At 43.2% G+C, this 13,072-nt stretch overlaps 2 long non-coding RNA genes across 2 annotated transcripts; one reads left to right on the top strand and one right to left on the bottom strand.

The window, feature by feature from the left end:
* Positions 1-1,466: 1,466 nt before the first annotated feature.
* LOC140700609 (uncharacterized) lies at positions 1,467-5,215 on the bottom strand. The gene is made up of 3 exons (XR_012079039.1): positions 5,128-5,215; positions 2,715-3,568; positions 1,467-1,774 (listed from the first exon to the last, which is right to left on the bottom strand). It is a non-coding gene; the product is annotated as an uncharacterized lncRNA (long non-coding RNA).
* A 163-nt stretch (positions 5,216-5,378) lies between these two features.
* On the top strand, positions 5,379-11,798 carry LOC140700608 (uncharacterized). Its single transcript, XR_012079038.1, has 2 exons — positions 5,379-5,549; positions 11,417-11,798. It is a non-coding gene; the product is annotated as an uncharacterized lncRNA (long non-coding RNA).
* The last annotated feature ends 1,274 nt before the right edge of the window (positions 11,799-13,072 follow it).

Here is a 13,072-nt window from a genome sequence, read left to right as displayed (position 1 = left end):
AAACCTTGAAAATCATCTCTATGGTGAATCACCTGTTAGTGAGAAGAACACATATTGTCCTTAAGTGTTTTCTCTGGAGGAACAAAGACTGGAGACCACTTTGTAAGAAGCAATGTGATATGATAGGGTTTGCACTTATTTGAATATTATATGGGCCAGTTCTGTTACTCTGATGACTTTTTGATGTGTAAACTCCATTAAAATCCCCAGGAAGTGAAATATTAAATCTAGGGGCCAAGGTAAAGGAATTTTTCAAGTGTGTTTAAAGTTTCTCATCAGTTGACGTTTAAATCCATCAAAAAGGGAGATTGTCATCAGTGCCCCTGTCCTAACCAGAGAAGTCCAGCCCAGATATTCTAAACAGTTTGTATCCAAGGGATTCCTGCCCACTTGTGCTCTTTCCTGCTGGTTCTGCGTCTCTGGTTGAACCATGAATGATACAAATATTTAATAGTTAGAGAACAAGACTGCTGACAGCCCAGGTTTCGGTTTCTAATTTAGGAGCTAGAGATTTGTGATAATAAACAATCCTATTTTGGGGCTTCCAGGCACTGGGTAGGTTGTAAACAAATAAAAATTGGAATCATAGTAGTTCAAGGTCAGGAAGCCAGGAAGAAGTGAAAGTTATTCCGGTCTAAAATTTTCAACTTGCTCAGTGGACTTTAAGTGAGATGAGTGCAATTTTCCCTAATAGAGAAAATAAAATTAAGTACATATAACACCCCTAGGGGAAAACAAATTTTTTCCCCTTAAGAACAACATTATATTCCCTGATTTCATTTTGATATCCAGAGGAGACTATGTGCCAAACACACCTGAAGACTTCACTGAGACCTTGCCTGCTGGATTGGATTTTTAATGAAGAAAGGGTAGAGTTATTTCTTTTTTCTATTAGAAAATTGTCTCAGACTCTCAAATATAACAGATATAATTAAAAAAAAAAAAACAACCAAGGGCAGCTGAGTAAGGGACTGGGACACATTCATGGGCAAAGGTCACTGCCTACATGAAACTAACTTTAGTATTTAACCACCTCTGGCCGAGTTGTATTCTAGATCCTTGAGCCTCTTGGATATGTGACTTAAAACATGTTATATGTCAGTATATTGAAATGATTATTTAGGCAAATTGGGTCTAAGATGTTATGTGTTAGACTACTTTCTCTAAGATTATCTTAAAAACTAAGGCAAATGGCTCTTTTTAATCAGTTGTGAACCGTGTTATGGAATGAGCAGCACCTTTAGGTCTAGGGGTGGTACCATACCCACCCCCTAGTCATTCTGAAGTCCTTTTTTGACCAAAGCAGTAGTTAGAAGTGTAATTAACTTTAAAAGATTAAGTACATGGAATCTACAACAGGGTAGAGACTCACAGAGTCATGCACTCAATTATACAACCATTCATTTATGCAAAAATAAACAAGTCCAAAGAAAGCAGGTAACATGTTCACAGCTTGTGGAGTGAAGACATGCGGCAGGGGTTGGGGGGAGATGACAGATGACATCACCTACAAAGGAGGCAATTGAATTTGAGAGACGTTCTTTCCACGTGTAGCTAGGTCTAGATGTTGGCACGATACAAAGCTTCCTGGTAAACTCGTTGCTCTCTGAATTGTGAGACCCATGCTCGTTCTCCAACACACGCACTGATGGAGGCGGGGTCGGGTCCGCAGGGTGCGAGGGCTGGCTCTGGAGCAAACTGCTTGGGTTCGACTTCTATTCACCCTTACCAGCTGCATCACCCTGTGTACCATCCTGTGCTTTAATATCTTCATCTGTAAATTGAGGATAATGGAATTTCCATCATATGATGGGTTGACGAGAGAATTTAAGGTTGAAAGTATTTTGAACAAACTTGGCCCATTAGTAAAAATGAATGAAGTAATGCCATTGCAGCAACATTGATGGACCTGGAGATTATCATAGAAAGTGACGTGAAAGACAGAGAAAGACCAATACCATATGGTATCACTTATAATGTGGAATCTAAAGACATGACACAAATGAACTTCTTTACAAAACAGAAAGAAGCTCCCAGACATAGAAAACAAACTTACGGTTACCAAAGAGGAAAGGAGAGGGAGGGATAAATTAGAAGTTTGGAATTTGCAGATAATAACTACTACATGTAAAATAGATAAACAACAAGGTCCCACTGTATAGTGCAGGGAACTATATTCAGTATCTTTTAATAACCTATAATGAAAAAGAATATGAAAAAGTATGTATATATTATATAACAGAATTACTATGCTGTATACGGGAAATTAACACAACATTTAAATCAACTATAATTCAATAAAAAAATTGGCCTATTATTTATAAGTCCTCAGTAAATGTTAGTTTACTATTATAATGTATAATTATTATATATGCAATGTTATATATTATATATGCTGTTGTATTATTGCATCATTATACTTAATGTTATATAAACAAGAGGAAGTCAAAGTGTAATTCCTTGCTGAGACTGCAATGGTGAAAGTCATCAAGGTGAGAACAGGTGTCCTAGGCTTGTGCTTTGCAGGTAACTCCCTGCCATGACCTGAATTAACAAGAGCAAAACAAAACCAAAAAATTGGCTGTCCTACACTCCACCACAAACCGTCTTTTGTTCCTGGTCTCTCCCCTGAGCCCTTAGAACTGAGAATCCCTGCTGGGAGTGGAAGGTTCTAATAAAAAGGCAGTGGAGTTAAAGCAAGACATCATCCTCACCTGGCCGCAAACCTGGGTGAGATTTGGGAACAGCTGGAACGATTTGTAAGTTTGCTTGCATGGCGAGAAAAGTGTCCTGCAGAAGTCTGGGAAGGGCGCACCATCTGTTTAAGGTTAAACTTCAACTAGCATTTGTCTTGTAAGCAATTCTTGCACATTTTGTTTTCCTCCCCATACAAGGTTCAGTACTAAATATGAGATATTCTGTGATGAGAAGCAATGGCTCAGAGAAGCAGTGTTTTCCTAGGTCAGTGTCTGCAGCCATATACCCGTGGCCCCAAATGAAAGAGGAGCCCTAGCAGCTGATTCCAGGCCTTAGTTCTGGACCATCCATGGCTCCAGCCCTAAACACAGCTATCTACCTCTCACCCATGACCTTTCCAAATATTAGTTTTTCAGCTACTTTCCCATTTTCAGTGTACTTTATTTTTCAGACTGAGCACTAAATACCATTTCCCTTGGTCCAGATTGATTCTGATTTATCAGAATTCTTGTCCCAAATCCCTCAGTCTTCAAGTAAAACTTCTCCCAGGTAGATTTGAAACCTAAATCCTATTACCCAAAGCCCTGACATGTAGATGGGGTCTCATTGGCTTTCTCTGGACCTGGGTCAGGAATCAATTACTTGCTAATTGTTAACATGAGTATTAAACCCCACGCCTTCTGATGTCCTTAGTCAGAACAGAAAATTTTCCTGGGAAATAGCTTCAATTAAAAAAAAAAAAAAGCTTAATTCTTCCTGATCCAATGTGTTTCCCAAGAGTAGCTTGTGGACTTGATTCACATGTCATAGGAATGTTGGAACTGGATGATTTCTTTGGTTTATACCAGAGAATAGATTTTGAGTTGTTATCCTGAAAGAGGAAAGACAAACAAAAGTTAGATTCTGGGGAGGGCACAGATTAAGCACCAGAGAAGAGAAAAACTTGTCATTCAAAAGCAGTGTTGGACACAAGTCAATGTGCTTAGGATGTTAAAACCCAAGTCCGAGGGAGGAAATTCCAGGGTCACCAGTGAGTGGATTAAAAATGGAACAACAAGGAGAGACTGGAGAGTATCTGAGCAGTAATGGCTGCTGGGAGCCTCACCTGACCACAGTATTCTCCTGGGTTAAGATCTGCCGATCTGGGTGTCACTATTGCTTCAAGGTCACCACTATCAGAGAATAATATCTGATTCCTTTCAGTATTTATAGTCTCTGTTATGTGGCTTGAGGGGACAAGCAAAAGGGAAGGGAGCTATAGCTTTCCATATACTAGGTACATTTCCAAGTGAATTTCATTTAATTCCCCTTACAATCTTTCCAGATTGTTATTTTGTATTTACATCCATGTATAATGCATGTGTACGTATATTATATATTTTTGTTTAGAAATAGACATAAATTCATGTATTAAGTGACTGGGGTTTTGAGCTCAAAGTCAGTCTGACTCTTAACATCGTAAGCTCTTCCCTCTTTAACATCCCGCTGCCCACTCTGGAAATCAGGAGGTGGGAACTGGCAATAGGAAATGATGCTCAGTTACCATCGGCTGGGCTGTGAGGGATCCGTGAGGACCCTTGTACATAGCAGTGGAAGCGCAAACCGCTCACATGACACTGATGACATGATTCAGGAAAAGCTGGCAAAGTGTCTGCCACCACAAGGCTTCCCAAAAATGTGCCCAGGCTTGGCCATAATTACTGAATCCCAGGAAGATTTCTTGGGCTGTCAGCTCACAGAACTGTCTTCTGCAAGTGTCCTGATATCTTAGTTTCAATTTGTGTGGAAGGCAGAGTAGACTACTTTCTCTCAAAGGGTCTTTAAGTAAATGAGTGCTTATTACCCTGCGATGACATGCATTTTGCTCATAATAAATGAATACTGAGATGCTGAGCAGTGTTCTGCTGCCAGGATGTTTCAAGGTTCCCAACGCCAGCATCCCAGCCCATCGTGATTGCTGCTGCTTCAGTCAGGTTTTTCCCTGCTCTGATGCTCCCAATAATGTGTCATGGACCTCACTGCTCTCCTCTCCACTTCCCATCTGTTACTACTCCTCCCTGTGCTCTTTCCAACCTAAGTCTCCAGCTACACAAAGATTTTATCCAACTAGTCTCTCCATCGGCCTTTCAGATCTGTGTCACTCTTGCCCCCATACCTCTGCATGTGTTGTTGCTGCCTCTCCACTTATCCAAATCCAATATGCTCCTTTGAAGGAGCATGACCCCTCCTTCCTTTCCGCTCTTCTGTTTAGAACCTGTGACCTTAAAATTTATCTTAAGCCATATAGAGATAGATGTGATACAGATGTAGATATAGATTCTAGATCTACATATAGGAAGTCAGCTGTCATGTCATAAGGGAACTCTGCCAGCCTTAAAGAGACATCCCAGTGGCAAGGAAAGGGGACCTCTGCTAAGTGCCAACACAGACCTGCCAGCCACGAAGGGCAGCTGCCACCTCAGAACCAGATCCTCCAACCCCAGTCAACAGTTTGGATGACTTTAGCCCCAGCTGACACCCCACTGAATCCTTATGGAAAATTCTGAGCCAGAACCACCCAGCTAAGTGTCCCCAAGTTCCTGACTCGCAGAAACTGTATGACATAATAAGTGTTCATTGTGTTTTCAAACTGCTAACTGTCATGGCGATGTATACACAGCCATAGATGACAGATACAACAGTCTAGCATTAATTAGGGATAATGTGTGGTAAACACCTTGCCGACTGCTCCACTCACTTCACTGTATTCATCCTCACTCCACTTCAGTAAAGAATTTCCACATCTTATGTCCATTTTCCAGATGTGGATTCAGGACCTAGAGATGTTACGCCACCTGAGCACGGTCACACAGGTAGGAGGTGCTAGAGTCAGAATCCACAGTGGCCCCGGCAAAGCCGAGGTGGTGGGAAGCAGGCGCTTGCCCACCTTCCAATGCTGTAACATAGCCACACTGGGGGCTTACAGGCCATACGACTTTTTCTGCCAAACTCTGCTTCACACTCTTATTCCTGCCTTCTAGTTCAAAGTGAGCATTTTGAAGGCAACATGCTTTCTTAGATCCCCTTTCTCTTATTTAATGTTTGCTCAGCTGAGTTTGTGACATGCCTGAGGTTGCACAGGTTAACGAGTGGCCTTGTGAGACGCCTCCTCTGCGAGTGTTTCCCTCACACTTTTGAAAACGCAGAACAGGCCATGCTGCAAAGTACAAGATACTATGCAAGCTTTAAACATTTCTCCATGCTGGGGTCTCCGTGTAACCCCTCAAAAACAGCACAAATCTCCTCCTGCTCAATCTGAGCAATTTCAGACATAAAGCCAGCTTAATAAAGAGGCCGAACCGAAGCTTTATGGTGGATAGAGGCTGAAGGACTTTGCTTCACGTCGGGGCAAAACAGCTTACTTCACGGAAGGCAGCATCCAGCGACGTCTTAGTTTGGGTTTCTTCTGAACTGGGGACTCTGACAAGGACTGGGGAGTAGGAAGATTATTTACAGCGTGATTGCAGGAAGCAGAAATGAGAATCGGAAAGATGGGAAGCAGGGAGGTACCTCCCCTGGCTCCTCTTCTTCCTGACAGAGTGTTGCCTCCAGGGACGTGGCTCCCTGGCCCCTCTGCTGCACAAGGTTGCTGGTTGGGCGGCTTCCTGCAGCCCTGGAGAAGTCCCTGAGGCGCAACAAGGACAGACTTGTGACATGCCCTGGAGGGAGGATTCTGCTGCCTGAATCTGAGCTCGAATCACTGCAGCTACGGCTGCAGCCAAAGAGGGGCCAAAAAGATGTGGTGGAAGACACCAAAAACTCCTGCCATGCCAGGTGTCTCCACAAAATCCACCTCCAGGAGAGGCTAGAGAAGACTTTCTGGGGGGCAGCCAGGATCACACCAAAAAAGAAGGACTGGGCTGAGCTGAGCATGCCCCCATTTGTTCTTCCCAAATTTACCAACCTGGTAAGTCATGAGAAAGCAAAACAGGCAGAAAGAGACATGAAAACGTTTAGGAGAAATGTGCCTCTTCACGGAAACCACAAGGGGAACACAGTATCCCGCTTGCAGTCCTATGATTCCAGTGTCTGATGGAAGGAGCAAAGGCATAAATAAGACACATGATAAATCTACAGCTGTGACTCTTTGCCAAGCCCGCCAGACAGGAGGCCCTGAATAACACCCTTGACACCGGAGTCAATAAAAATCCAATATGATAGAAAAGCTCTGCCCCCTTTTCCCCTCTTTATTAATTTTTTTTTCTTTTTTTGCAGGGCTTTGGAAAAGGTCATTGTAGGAGATTGCATTATATTTCAAAAATCTTTAGCGTTCCCCACAGGAAACATTATCACCAATATATTTGCTTCCATTTGATGTCTTTTTAGCAGTTGATGCCAAAAAAGTCTGTTGTTTTTAAAACAGTTTCCAAGTAGCAGATCCTGAGTGATTAAGAGGAGAAAAAATAATAACAAATAAATCATGAGGAAATGTTTAGGAGTGAGAAAGGGCTGAAATCCACCGAGGTCTCTGTTTTTCACAGACTCCCGCAGGCTTGCAAAGCACCCTCAGGAGGCAGATGGCCTGGGTTTACACCCCCAGCAACTCTGCGTGCAGGCTCTGTGACCTGTTCGCTTCTTCATAGAGTAAGATAATAGCGGTGGCTAATTTGAAGACATTGTGTGAACATTAAATGAGGTGTTACATGAAAAGAGCTCTGCATGGAGCCAGACGTGTGGCAGAGGCTCTGTAAGTGCGTGGCGCAGTTACAGCCTTGTGGGGTTCAGGGCGGCCCCACCAGGACCGTCATTGGTAGCAGCACATTCCATTCCAGGAAACAAAAGAAATGAATTCTCTGAGAACAGTTTTTTTTCCCACGGGGCTGCTCATCTTTCAACTGTGATGGGTCACTGATGAGAGATTTCTGAGCACCTTCCCCATATCATAAGCAGTGTGGAAATTTGGTGAGCCTTAGTGACACACCCCCGGGTCCTGATTTAGAAAGCAGCAAGCATCTTGATCTTTCTTTGTTGCAAGGTTGTCCTGTTAGGTTGCTGAGACTGATTGCAAAATACCACACACTAGGGGCTTAAAACAATAGACAGTTCTGGAGGCTGAAAGTCCAAGATCAAGGGATAAGCAGAGTGGGTTCCTTCTGAGACTCTCTCCTTGGCTTGTAGATGCTCACTTTCTCCCTGTGTTTTTTCTTGGTCTTCCTCCTGTGTGTGTCTGTGTCCAAACCTCTTCTTCTTATAAGGACACCAGTCTTAACGCGTTAGGGCCCCCCACCTAAATGACCTCATTGTATCTTAATTACATCTTTAAAGGTTCATCTTCAAATACAGTCTCATTCTGAGGTGTTGGGGGTTAGCACCTCAACATCTGAATTATCAGGGACATGATTCAGCCCATAATAGGTGAGATCAAGGGGAAGAGACTTTTAAAGAGAAGATTTTGGTGCAAACTGGAAATTAGATAAGGGATATTTGGAACAGGAGGGTGCTGACTTTTCAGAGCTACTATCGCTCCAGGGAACTGACACAGGCCAGGACAGAGGACAGAGAAGTCAAGAACATTTATTGGATATAAAATGTGTGCCCAGGTCTGAGCTGGTTGTCGGTTATACCTACAGCTATATCTATATCTACATCATATCTGCATCTGCATCTACACCTATACCCACATCCACATCTATATCTATATCCACATCCACAACTACATCCACATCTACATCCACATCCACATCTACTTCCATATCTGTATCTACTTTGGGCCATAAGTAATTGCATCAAACTCATGTCTTAAAACAATAAGAATTTATTTTCTCACAGTTGTGGAGGCCAGAAGTCCAAAATAAAGGAGCCATGCCTCCATCAAAAACTCTAGGGAGATTCTTGGCTTGCCTCTTCCAGCTCCTGGTGACTCCAGATGATGTTCCTTGGCTTGTGGCTGCATCACTCCAGTCTCTGCTCTGTCTTCACATGGTCTCTTCTCTGTCTCAGGTCTCCCTCTGTCTTTCTCTTATGACAACTGTCATTGGGTATATGGCACAGCTGGATCATCCAGGATGATCTCATCTCCAGATCCTTAATGTAATTATATCTGCAAAAATCTTTTTTCAAGGAAAGTCACATGTTCACAGGTTCTGGGGGTGAGGATGAAAACATATTCTGGGACAGTGTACCATTCAACCCACTCCATATATAAGCATTCTCTCTTTCTCTCTCTCTTCGTGTGTGTGTGTGTGTTTGTGTATAGACACATATATATACACACACACAGGCATCCCTCATTTTATTGTGTTTCACTTTATTGCACTTTGCAGACATTGTGTTGTTTACAAATTGAAGTCTTGTGGCAACCTTGTATTTAGCAGGTCTATTGTTACCATTTCTCCAAAAGCATTTGCTCATTTTGAGTCTCTGTGTCATTTACATTTTGGTAATTCTCACAGTATTCCAAGTTTATTCACTGTTATTACATTTGTTATGATTACCTGTGCTCAGTGATGGTTGATGTTTTTATTTTCAAGAGATTACGATGGGCTGAAGGCTCAGATGCCGGTTAACATTTTTCAGCAATAAAGGATTTTTAAATTAAGGCATGCACATTGTTTTTTCAAAATATAATGCTATTGCACACTTAACAGAGTATCGCAGAGTGTAAAGATAACTTTCATCTGTGCTAGGGAACAAAAGTAATTAGTGCAACTTGCTTTATTGTGATATTTGCTTTATTATGGGGGTCTGGACCTGAACCTGCAATCTTCTCATATATGTACGTATATAAAGTATACATGATATGATATATATAATGTACACAATATGATATATAAAATATATAATATAGATATATAATATGAAAATTAAATACATATATATGTCTATATGTACATACACATTATAATATATAATTACATGTTAATTTATAATAATATATATATTATATATATATAATTTTATTTAATCCTTATGAAAATAAATGCTGGCAGGCTGGCAGAGATACACAAAGCAGAAATGCTTCAGTAGAATGCAGTATGCATTCAGATGGATTCTACCCACTGCTGTTTCCCCTCCCTGCAGGTCCAGGTGCAGGCGTGCAGAAATGCACCCCACAGGGAGGAGAGGAGAGGCTGAGCCTTGCCTGCCCCCACTCCCTGGGAGGTGACTTACCTCCACAGAGAGGCAGGCTTAAAATGATGCACATTTCTAATGCAAATGCTCACACAGAAACCCGAACTTATGAGTGTCATTATTTCTGCTTAAGTAAAATTCTAGTGTACATATTTTGATTAAATTTCTTTTACCAGGGAATGGCAATGTCAAAAGATCAGAGAATTACAGAACACATTTCTGAGACATGTGACAAGAACGGGTAAGGCAGAGAGACCTGGGAAGATTCTTCCCCTGAGCTTGGCGGTTGCATCTCTGGTCGGTAAAACTCGCTGTATTGCCACCTGTCCGGGAACACTGACAACTGTGTTAATGAACGAAAAATGAATCCTGCTCATTATTTTAAGCCACTTGAACTTGAAACTATATTGCCTTTAACAAGCAACATATTTAATGGGCTGAAGATAGCTAGAAATTCTAATTAATAACCTCTTTGCTGGGCTGTTTGCAATATTAAAATTCTAATGTGATGATTTTAGTATATAAAGACACACAATCAAATACAAACATGAGTCTATTTTTCAGCAATGTCTTAATTTGGAAAGGCCCCTTTCCCTCTAAAAGCAATGCCTCACTTCTGCCTAAGCATGACTATAGGAACTTCCTTTGGGATAACACACATGTGGAACCAGAACGCAGTGTTGAAAATCGCCCTTCCAGAGAGCTTACGTCCATTAGACTGGACTTATGTTAGGATAGATCTGAGACCTGGACAGGCAAGGCAGTGTTTCATTGCACAGCTTGGCAGTGAAATGTCTAGATGTCCATGTCCTGGTTTACCTGGGGCATTCCTGATTCATGTCTGTTGTCTTGGGGTCCCATCCTGTAAGCACTCCATTCACTAGTATTTTAAGGTACAGAAAAGGCTTGACATAGCAGATCAGAGATGGCTGTCTTTAGAAAGGCCTTCTTGCAAGGTTGGCCCTGGACTGTTTTGGGGCACTTCGCTGGTATATGGGTCCCTACACTGATATACAGCTTTTCCTAACTGGTAAGTGTGACCCACTGTACTTACCCCATGGAGACAGCACAGTCTGTGCAGCTTTCTTTCTGGAAGTCTGGAATTTGGGACGTGCTAGGCAGAGGGGGCCTGTGTGGCCAGCCCCTAAGACAACCTTGAGCAAACCTCTAGCAGATTTCTCTGGACATATGTTCTGCATTTTCACTGCTGACAGAAGAGTGTGCTTTGTCTGACTGCTCAGGAAGAACCGAGAGCATAGGGAAGCCGCACACGGATCCTGCAGACTCTGCCTGCCTTCATTTCTGTGACACTCTGGCTGTGTCTCTACTATGGCCTGTAATAAATCTTAGCTGTGAGCATAACCGTATGCTGAGTCCTAGTGAATTTCCAAAGATGGGTGTGGTCTTGGGGGTCCCGGGCACACAAGGGTGTGGTGACAGGTGGTAAGTTCCCTTTATTTGATACTTACTTTGCCTGAGTTGCGTAGGGACTCCAGAAGCCATCAGGGCCAGGATAGATACTTCAGTTTCAAAGCTGAGAAACAGAAGCTCAGACAGAGTCTATGTGGCTTCCCGAGACCCACCAGAACCTGTTCTGTCTTATCTGCAGGCCAGGAGAGCTTCATGCAGAGAAAACTGGTGCACTGGGAACAAAGCCCTATTTCCAGAAATAGCTGGAGAAGTGGGGTGAACAGCTCATCTGAGAGGCTCGGCCTCCTCCCCTGGGCGGTGAGGACCAGCGTATCTGGTACGCAGAAGTGTGGTCAGGATGGAACATGCAGGCGTGCTCAGCCTGTGGCACACACAGGTCCTCAGGGGAAGTCAGGTCTTCGTCTTCTCTCTCCCAGGCCAGTGCTCGCTCCACATCCTGGCATCACCTCTCTGATAGCGAAGCCTGAAGACCAGTCTCGACACGGACCACATCAACAATCTGAGCATTTTTGCGTAATGGTGCTTTGGAGAGAAATAAAATGCTCCAGGTGAAAAAGTCAGCTTTTGTTTGATAAACTGCTGAGCCCTGATCACAGAGGCTATTCAGATTTCAGACGTCCCGTTCTAACAGCAGCAAAGACAGAACAAGTGAGGAAGAGATGAGCACGTTCCCTGGGCCAGGCTGATAGCTTGTGCTTCCAGAGCCTCCCACGTGTTTTCCATCAGAGGAGACAAGCTATAGCCGTTCTGAGAAGGGAGAAATCATAGTCTCTCCCAGCTCTGTTCTCTCCTACCCACGGGCAGCTTTTGTCTTCTTGTTCCTGAAACTCTGTCATTCATGCTGCCATGGAGGGCAGTGACGGAGAGCAAGAAAAGCTACACTCTAATCCATCATAGCACAGAGCTCACCCCGTGGACACACAGTGGCAGCCAAAGCTGAACAAGTAACTGGACAATAGAAGTGAGGGTGTTAGGAAAGGGTACCATTTACTGTGGGTCAAAACTGTGTGAGACACTGAATCTCCCACCCATGTAGCCTTCCTGTGGGGTAAATATTCCCATTTTACTGATGAAGAACCAAATAAGTGCCAGGAGACTAAATGATGTGTCCAAGATCACTCAGCTAGAAGAAGGAGAAATAGGACTGAAGCTTCCATATCATCTTTCTATTACTCTGTTTTTATTTTTTTCTTCCCACCACCTCAGTAGCTTTGCTGGGGGGCAATTCCATGAGGAGACCAGTTATTGTTAGAGATCAGCTTGGGCAGAGTGAAGGGCTCCTGGTTATGGAGGGAGACAATTTCAAGTGTCTATAGGCCAAGTCCTCTGTACTATCAGACCACAGGGTGCTGCCTGAGTTAAGGTTGGCTTAAGAAGTAGAGTCAAGATTGGGTTGATGTGGGTAGGGACTTCCAGACAGGAAAGTTGTGGGACCCAGGGAAGGGGTCAGAAGAATGGAGGCAAGGGTGTTTGGAGGAGTCCTCCACTGTTTGGAGGGCACCCTGGTGAAGGAATTCCACTGAACTGGGAATACAACATGATCAGGTTGCAGCTTTGCACCTGCTAGAGATGGTGACTTGAACCAAATTGTCTTCCTTCTAGAATTTCTTCTCCATCTGTGTTTTTATACATTTTAGCAATTAGGTAGGATAGCATTCAAAAGTGTATTAAAAAAAAACTTCATGCAGTACAGTAAGGTTCCCTACAAATGGGGACATTGGAGTAAAGGTGGACGACAGCTGGGACGGCAGGGCCCAGGGGAAGACATGCAGATGATACCGGCGCACTTGCTTGGGTTCTGCAGTTACTACCCTGCTCTGGATGTCCTGTCAGC

The sequence above is a fragment of the Vicugna pacos genome, chromosome 2 (genome assembly GCF_048564905.1).
Source record: "Vicugna pacos chromosome 2, VicPac4, whole genome shotgun sequence".
Classification (NCBI taxonomy): Eukaryota; Metazoa; Chordata; class Mammalia; order Artiodactyla; family Camelidae; genus Vicugna; species Vicugna pacos.
Note: the sequence above shows the minus strand (reverse complement) of the source record. Positions and strands in the feature narration are given on the sequence as shown.